The sequence below is a fragment of the Marmota monax genome, unplaced genomic scaffold, assembly GCF_021218885.2.
Source record: "Marmota monax isolate L192 unplaced genomic scaffold, Marmota_monax_Labrador192_F-V1.1 WCK01_AAM20220418_F8-fsc00062, whole genome shotgun sequence".
Lineage (NCBI taxonomy): Eukaryota > Metazoa > Chordata > Mammalia > Rodentia > Sciuridae > Marmota > Marmota monax.
The window spans coordinates 426,601-436,487 of record NW_026695221.1 but is presented as its reverse complement, the minus strand read 5'-3'; the positions used below and the strand labels follow the sequence as shown (position 1 = coordinate 436,487).

The 9,887-nt window shown below is 35.4% G+C and overlaps 1 pseudogene; it reads left to right on the top strand.

Moving 5' to 3' along the window:
- The first annotated feature begins 8,717 nt into the window (after positions 1 to 8,717).
- On the top strand, positions 8,718 to 9,687 carry LOC124085101 (F-actin-capping protein subunit alpha-1-like; annotated as a pseudogene).
- Positions 9,688 to 9,887: the final 200 nt, after the last annotated feature.

The window sequence follows — 9,887 nt, the reverse complement described above, 5'->3', positions numbered from 1 at the left end:
ATTTTTTTTCACATTTTTTTTTATTGGTTGTTCAAAACATTACAAAGCTCTTGACATATCATATTTCATACATTAGATTCAAGTGGGTTATGAACTCCCATTTTTACCCCAAATACAGATTGCAGAATCACATTGGTTACACATCCACATTTTTACATAATGCCATATTAGTAACTGTTGTATTCTGCTACCTTTCCTATCCTCTACTATCCCCTCTCCCCTCCCCTCCCATCTTCTCTCTCTACCCCATCTACTGTAATTCATTTCTCTCCTTGTTTTTTTTTCCATTTCCCCTCACAACCTCTTATATGTAGTTTTGTATAACAATGAGGGTCTCCTTCCATTTCCATGCAATTTCCCTTTTCTCTCCCTTTCCCTCCCACCTCATGTCTCTGTTTAATGTTAATCTTTTCCTCCAGCTCTTCTTCCCTGCTCAGTTCTTAGTTGTTCTCATTATATCAAAGAAGACATTTGGCATTTGTTTTTTAGGGATTGGCTAGCTTCACTTAGCATAATCTGCTCTAATGCCATCCATTTCCCTGCAAATTCTATGATTTTGTCATTTTTTAGTGCAGAGTAATACTCCATTATGTATAAATGCCACATTATTTTTATTCATTCATCTATTGAAGGGCATCTGGGTTGGTTCCACAGTCTAGCTATTGTGAATTGTGCTGCTATGAACATCGATGTGGCAGTATCCCTGTAGTACGCTCTTTTAAGGTCTTCAGGGAATAGTCCAAGAAGGGCAATAGCTGGGTCAAATGGTGGTTCCATTCCCAGCTTTCCCAGGAATCTCCATACTGCTTTCCAAATTGGCCGCACCAATTTGCAGTCCCACCAGCAATGTACAAGTGTACCCTTTTCCCCACATCCTCGCCAGCACTTGTTGTTGTTTGACTTCATAATGGCTGCCAATCTTACTGGAGTGAGAGGGTATCTTAGGGTAGTTTTGATTTGCATTTCTCTGACAGCTAGAGATGGTGAGCATTTTTTCATGTACTTGTTGATTGATTGTATGTCCTCCTCTGAGAAGTGTCTGTTCAGGTCCTTGGCCCATTTGTTGATTGGGTTATTTGTTATTTTATTGTTTAATTTTTTGAGTTCTTTGTATACTCTGGATATTAGGGCTCTATCTGAAGTGTGAGGAGTAAAAATTTGTTCCCATGATGTAGACTCCCTATTTACCTCTCTTATTGTTTCTCTTGCTGAGAAAAAACTTTTCAGTTTGAATAAGTCCCATTTGTTGATTCTTGTTATTAAATCTTGTGCTGTGGGTGTCCTATTAAGGAATTTGGAGCCCGACCCCACAATATGTAGATCGGAGCCAACTTTTTCTTCTATCAGATGCAGAGTCTCTGATTTGATATCAAGCTCCTTGATCCATTTTGAGTTAACTTTTGTGCATGGCCTGAGAAGGGGATTCAGTTTCATTTTGTTGCATATGGATTTCCAGTTTTCCCAGCACCATTTGTTGAAGATGCTATCATTCCTCCATTGCATGCTTTTAGCCCCTTTATCAAATATAAGATAGTTGAAACTTTGTGGATTAGTCTCTGTGTCCTCTATTCTGTACCATTGGTCCATCTGCCTGTTTTGGTACCAGTACCATGCTGTTTTTGTTACTATTGCTCTGCAGTATAATTTGAAATCTGGTATCGCTATACCGCCTGATTCACACTTCCTGCTTAGAGTTGCTTTTGCTATTCTGGGTCTTTTATTTTTCCATATGAATTTCATGATTGCTTTATCTATTTCTACAAGAAATTCCATTGGGATTTTGATTGGCATTGCATTAAACCTATAGAGAACTTTTGGTAATATCACCATTTTGATGATGTTAGTTCTGCCTATCCATGAACAGAGTATATTTTTCCATCTTCTAAGATCTTCTTCTATTTCTCTCTTTAGGGTTCTGTAGTTTTCATTGTATAAATTTTTCATCTCTTTTGTTAAGTTGATTCCCAATATTTTTTTTTTTTGAGGATATTGTGAATGGGGTGTTTTTCCTCATTTCCGTTTCAGAAGTTTTGTCGCTGATATACAGAAATGCCTTTGATTTATGCGTGTTGATTTTTATATCCTGCCACTTTGTTGAGTTCATTTATTAGTTCTAGTAGTTTCTTTGTAGACCCTTTTGGGTCTTCTAGGTATAGAATCATGTCTTCCAAAAATAGTGATAATTTAAGTTCTTCTTTTCCTATTTTTATGCCTTTAATTTCTTTCGTCTGTCTAATTGCTCTGGCCAGTGTTTCGAGAACTATATTGAATAGAAGTGGTGATAGAGGGCATCCCTGTCTTGTTCCAGATTTTAGAGGGAATGCCTTCAATTTTTCTCCATTCAGAATGATGCTAGCCTGAGGCTTAGCATAGATAGCTTTTACAATGTCGAGGTAAGTTCCTGTTATCCCTAGTTTTTCTAAAGTTTTGAACATAAAGGGATGCTGTACTTTGTCGAATGCTTTTTCTGTGTCTATCGAGATGATCATATGGTTCTTATCTTTGAGTCTATTGATGTGGTGAATAACATTTATTGATTTCTGTATATTGAACCATCCTTGCATCCCAGGGATGAATCCTACTTGATCATGGTGCACAATTTTTTTTGATGTGTTTTTGTATCTTATTCGCCAGAATTTTATTGAGGATTTTTGCATCTAGGTTCTTTATAGATATCGGTCTGTAGTTTTCTTTCTTTGAGGTGTCTTTGTCTGGTTTAGGAATCAGGGTGATGTTGGCATCATAGAATGAATTTGGAAGAGCTCCCTCTTTTTCTATTTCCTGAAATAACTTGAAAAGTATTGGTATTAATTCTTCTTTAAAGGTTTTATAAAACTCTGCTGTATACCCATCCGATCCTGGGCTTTTCTTGGTTGGTAGTCTTTTGATTGCTTCTTCTATTTCATCCATTGATATTAGTCTGTTCAAATTGTGTGTATCCTCCTGACTCAGTCCGGGCAAATCATATGACTTAAAAAATTTATCGATGTCTTCACTATCTTCTATTTTATTGGAATATAGGTTTTCAAAATAATCTCTAATTATCTTTTGTATTTCTGTAGTATCTGTTGTGATGTTGCCTTTTTCATCCCATATGTTAGTAATTTGAGTTCTCTCTCTTCTTCTCTTCATTAGCATGGCTAAGGATCTGTCGATCTTATTTATTTTTTTGAAGAACCAACTTTTAGTTTTGTCAATTTTTTCAATAGTTTCTTTTGTTTCAATTTCGTTGATTTCCACTCTGATTTTAATTATTTCTTGCTTTCTGCAACATTTGCTGTTGTTTTTCTCTTCCTTTTCTACGGCTTTGAGATGAAATGTGAGCTCATTTATTTGTTGTTTTTTTCTTTTTTTGAGTAATGACCTCCAGGTGATGAATTTCCCTATTAAAACTGCTTTCATTGTGTCCCATAGATTCCGATATGTTGTGTCTGTATTTTCATTTATCTCTAAGAATTTTTTGATTTCTTCCTTTATGTCTTCTGTAACCCATTGATCATTCAGTAACATATTGTTCATTTTCCATGTGATGTAGGATTTTTCCCTCCTTCTTTTATCATTGATTTCCAGTTTCATTCCATTATGATCAGATAAAATGCATGGTATTATCTCCACCCCTTTATATTTACTGAGGGTTGCCCTATGACATAATATATGGTCTATTTTTGAGAAGGATCCATGTGCTGCTGAGAAAAAAGTATATCTACTTGATGATGGTTGATATATTCTATATATGTCAGTTAAGTCTAGGTTATTGATTGTGTTATTGAGTTCTATAGCTTCCTTATTCAACTTTTGTTTGGAGGATCTGTCCAATGGTGAGAGAGGTGTGTTGAAGTCACCCATAATTATTGTGTTGTGGTCTATTTGATTCTTGAACTTGATGAGAGTTTGTTTTATGAACGTCGTAGCACCATTATTTGTTGCATAAATATTGATAATTGTTATGTCTTGTTGGTGAATTGTTTCTTTTAACAGTATATAATGTCCTTCCTTATCCCTTTTGATTAACTTAGTCTTGAAGTCGATTTTATTCGATATGAGGATGGCCACCCCTGCTTGCTTATGAGGACCGTGTGCATGGTATATTTTATCCCAACCTTTCACCTTCAACTTGTGTATGTCTTTTCCAATCAGATGTGTCTCCTGGAGGCAGCATATTGTTGGATTTGTTTTTTTATTCCATGTTACCAGCCTATGTCGCTTTATTGGAGAGTTTAAGCCATTAACGTTTAGAGTTACTATTGATATATGATTTGTACTTCCAGGCATTTTTGATTATTTATCTTTTTTTTTTTTTAATTTAGTTTGTTTCTCCATGATTAGCTTTTCCCCCACCCTCTGTCTTTACTGAGGCACTTCCCACTCTTGGTTTGGTTATTGTTTTCCATTTCTTCCTCGTGTAGTGTTTTGTTCAAGATGCTTTGCAATGCTGGTTTTCTGGCTGCAAATTCTTTTAACTTTTGTTTATCATGAAATATTTTTATTTCATTGTCATACCTGAAGCTTAATTTTGCTGGATACAAAATTCTTGGTTGGCATCCATTGTCTTTCAGTGTTTGAAATATGTTGTTCCAGGATCTTCTCGCTTTCAGTGTCTGTGATGAAAAATCCATTGTTAACCTTATTGGTTTACCCCTGAATGTAATCTGCCTCCTTTCTCTTGTAGATTTTAAAATTTTCTTTTTGTTCTGTATGTTGGATATTTTCATAACAATGTGTCTTGGCGTTGGTCTACTGTGATTTTGTATGCTCGGTGTCCTGTATGCATCTACAATTTGTATATCCGTTTCCTTTTTTATTTCTGGAAAGTTTTCTATAATTATTTCATTCAGCAGGTTGCTCATTCCCTTGGTTTGAACCTCTATACCTTCCTCTATCCTGATGACTCTTAAGTTTTTTTTTTTTTTTTTTTTAATGTTATATCATATCTCTTGGATATTTTTTTCATGATTTTTTTACCAGCCTTTCTGAGTTGGCTAGACTCTTTTCAAGATGATATATTTTGTCTTCATTATCTGACGTCCTGGCTTCTACTTGCTCCATTCTGTTAGTGATACTCTCATTTGAGTTTTTAATTTGGTTTATAGTTTCCTTCATTTCTAGAATTATTGTTTGATTTTTTTTATAATCTCTATCTCCTGATAAAGATGCTTATTTGTTTCTTTTATCTGTTTATGTAATTCATTTTCAATGTGTTTTTTCACTGTTTGAATTTGCTGTCTCATATCCTCTTTAAGGTTCCATTCCATCTGTCTAAGGTATTCCTTGAGTTCTTCATTTGACCATTTTTCTGATGCCTCTAGGTCCTCCTGAATATTTAGGCTGTCCTGCATTATTTGTACTCCTTTTCTTCCTTGCTTTTTCATGCTGCTCATGTTACTTCTTGTTCTGTTTGACTTCTGAGTTACTGTTTACTCCTGTCGCCTCTGGTTTCAATGAAGTTATCTTCTCCCCCGCATTCTGGTGATGTCAGTTCTCTGCCATGGTGGTATCCCTTCCAAATGGCGACAGTTCGTTCCCTTTACTCGGTGACTGATGCAATGGGTGGGTCCTGAATGGCTCTCCCAAGCCCCGTCTCAATCCTGTGGCCACTACCTATGAAGACTCAGTTGGTATTAACCTCCGCAGGTTCAGAAGGGCCAACCAGTTGTTTCAGTGGGATCGTTTAGTGCTGAGTCACATCAGTTTGTCTGCTAGATGCAGGCGAACGGGAGCTTGAATTCAGCTGATCCGGGCTCTGTGTATGTTCTGAGAGGCCCAGACTGTTTGCCCCAGATCCACGTCAGCTCAGCATTGCCTAGTGATCCTGAGCAAACAGCATTTAGATGGTTTATGACTCCCTATGCCCGCACAGCTGAAGAGGTCAGAGACTTGATCTCTCTGAGCCCACTGCCATGTTGGATCTCTGTACTTTATTTTTTTTTATTTTTATTTTTTAACTAGAGAGAGTGAGAGAGAGAGAGAGAAAGAGAGAGAGAGAGAGAATTTTAATATTTATTTTATTATTTTTTTTTAAGTTATCGGCGGACACAACATCTTTGTTTGTATGTGGTGCTGAGGATCGAACCTGGGCCGCACGCATGCCAGGTGAGCGCGCTACCGCTTGGCCACATCCCCAGCCCAGTAACTGCAATTTAAAGTCAATGATTATACCAAGTTTGGGGAGAAAGGTGGAAGAAATAATTTTTGGTTTTTTTTTTACAATTCTGAAAGAAACATAAAATCGTGGATTCATTTTGCAAAATATTTTGACGTTTTTTTAAAAATAAACACCTGACTCAGTTTAGGTATGTTTCCAAGAGAAAGAAAAGCATATGATAATATAAGATCTTCATGCAAATTTTTTACTTTATTTGTAATAGCTAAAATTTGAAGAACCCAAATATCCAATAGAAGATGATTACAAAAATTCTTTATTCCATAAAAAGGACAAACATTAGCAATTAAAAATGAAGAAATATTGGTATATGATATGACAGATTTATATCAGACAACTATAAAACAAAAATTAAATTAAATTTTAAAAACCCAATAAAGATTACATCTGGTGATATTCCACTTACATAAGATTTAAACTAGACTCAATTATAGACTTTCAGTTTCTGATCTAATATGTAAATAGCCTGAAAGTCATTACTACCATCCCCACAGCAAGGAAAAAAAAAACTGAAAAAAATAGAAATGTGACATTTTTTAAAATATTCATCAAAGAATTGGGGTTATAAGGAAATCCTCTGTACAAAATTGGAGAGACGGGCAGATACCAAGAATTATAGCTCACTAGGAGCAGAAGGCCCACAGCAGAAAACTACCAGAAGAGCCAGTACAAGTAGTAGCACCTAACCAGTAATTACTAATTTTTAGGGGGTGAACATATTATAGACTGAGTTAAACCTCAGGGACCAATCAAGTAGTCCCCATTTATGTCTTACCTCCAGAAACTCTACTGCATCCTCAGGTTAAGAAGCAAAGAAAAATCACTTGTGCTGCTGGCAGGAAAAGGGGCAAAGAGTATGACCATTTTGAACTATACTCAGCATGTTATGTTCTCCTTAACAAAGGATTAGCTTCTGAATAAACTATTTTAACAAAACCTAACCCACTCCAGTTTTACTGGCCTTGGGGCAGGAAAAATTCTCAACTCCAGCTCTCTGTAATCTTCCTGTCTCAATTAAGGTGGTAAGGACATGAGATCTACCGTGAAATTCATAGCCCAAGGACACACGCTTACCAAAAGACTAAAACCTAATGATAGATTTGTAGAACACCTTCCCTCCCTATATACCCCACCACCGTAGCAGCCAGGCTCCCCTAATAACAGTGCATTACAGCAAAATGATGGGCAAGGAGTCGACTATTTTTAAGAAGATGTTACTGAGAAACAAAGACAATAGAAAAGACAAAATAGTGTTTCCTATTTAAAAAAAAAAGGAGAGAAATGAATTACAGTAGATGGGGTAGAGAGAGAAGATGGGAGGGGAGGGGAGGGGAGGGGGGATAGTAGAGGATAGGAAAGGTAGCAGAACACAACAGTCACTAGTATGGCAATATGTAAAAATGTGGATGTGTAACTGATGTGATTCTGCAATCTGTATTTGGGGTAAAAATGGGAGTTCATAACCCACTTGAATCAAATGTATGAAATATGATATGTCAAGAGCTTTGGAATGTTTTGAACAACCAATGATAAAAAAATAACCAATAGTCAACAGTAAATAAAGTATAGCTCTTAGCAAGATCTGCATACTGTTTAAAGCATAAACATTTTAATTCAACACTTTTTATCCCATTCATCATAGTCTTCTGTCAACAAAAAGTACAAAGTATGTTAGATGAAAAAAATAAAAATAAAACAAAAGACTTTTTTTTTAAAAAAAAAATAATGGTCTGAAGAGATAAATACATACTACTAGCATATGGAAGAGATTGGGGATTATCAAACTGGGAATTTAAAATGATTGTGAATAATATGCTAAGGAATCATATGGAAAAGTAGAAAACATGCGGGACCACATGAGTATTGAACACAAAAAGATGAAAATGCTAAGAAAGAATGAAAAAGAAATGTTGAAATCAAAAGTACTATAACAGAAATAAACAATGCCACTGATGAATTCATCAGAAGACTGAATATGACCAAAGAGAGAATCAGTGATTATAAAGATATGTCAATGGAAATTTGAAATAGAATATCTATAAACTGTGAGATAATTATAAAAGATACAATCGGTGCATAATGGGAAAATCAGACACAGAAGATAGAGAAAAATAAACAGAAGAAATCATTAAAATAAATATTAAATAAAGCAGGTGAGAATTTTCTAAAATTAATGACAGATCCAAGAACCAATTCAAGAAGCTCGGATTACATTGAGCAGAATAAATACCTAAGCAAAAGAAAAATCATGCAGGCATACCATATTAAATTTTCAAAAAAAACAAAGACAAAGAGAAAGGATTATAAAAGCTGGGAGGGCACTTATCTATAGCAGAACAAGGATATGAATTTTACCAAATGCCTTCCAGGAACTATGCAGATAAGTAGAGAATGGAGTGAAATATTTAGATTATCAAAGGGAAACAAAAAGGACAAACCTAGAAGTTTGTATCCTGAGAAATAATCCTTAAAAATTAAAAAAAGAATCATCTAAATTGAGGGAATTAATTCCTAGTATATCTGTATTTCAAGAATTATTCATAGAGAGCATCCCATGATGACTGACTTCCAGGATCTGTTGTCGGATGAGGAAAAGGTACCCACAGTTGCTAAATTCATCATTCATGCACCACCAGGGGAGTTTAATGAAGTATTCAATGATGTCCAGCTACTACTTACAATGACAATCTCCTCAGGGAAGGAACAGCACATGCATTTGCCCAATATAACATGGACCAATTCACACCTGTGAAGATAGAAGGATATGAAGATCAGGTCTTAATTACAGAGCATAGTGACCTGGGTAATAGCCTATTTTTAGATTCAAGAAGCAAAATTTTCTTTAAGTTTGATCACTTATGGAAATAAGCCAGTGACCCTCAACCAGAGGAAGTAGATGGAGGTTTGAAGTCTTGGAGAGAATCCTGTGGCAATGCTTTAAGAGCCTATGTGAAAGATCATTATTTCAACAGCTTCTGTGCTGTTTATGCTAAAACTATAGATGGGCAACAGACTATTAATGCATATATTGAAAGCTTCCAGTTTCAGCCTGAAAACTTCTGGAATGGTCGTTGGAGATCACAGTGAAAGTTCACTATTACACCATCTACAGCCCAGGTGGTTGGAGTGTTCAAGATTCAGGTTCACTATTATGAAGATGGCAATGTTCAGTTGCTTCATCATAAAGATGTATAAGATTTAGTAACTGTTTTGAATGAAGTCCAAACGTCCAAGGAGTTCATTAAAATTATAGAGAGTGCAGAAAATGAATATCAGACAGCAATTAGTGAAAACTACCAAACAATGTCAGACACCACATTCAAGGCCTTGCACCAGCAGCTTCCAGTTATCCTCACCAAAATTGACTGGAACAAGATACCCAGTTACAAGATTGGCAAAGAAATGCAGAATTCTTAAAGGCTGACTGTAGGATTCTTCAGTATATAGAAAGAAAAGTATTTAACATGTGGTTATATGATAAATAAGTGATTTATAAACAAGAGTGATATTTTTCTAGGGCTTTCAAAGTTAACAGATTTTTTTTTAGCCTCATAAAATACTTTTGAACCTATAGCATTGACTTCATCTTTTTGTGTTATCTCCCTTGTATTTTTCTGTTATCACTATATCTACTTGTAAATCTTTTTTTTTCCCTTTTTGTTAATTCTGCTACACTTAATGCTGAAGAGAGATCCATTTATTCTGGAGTCATTTTACTCTTTAGAAA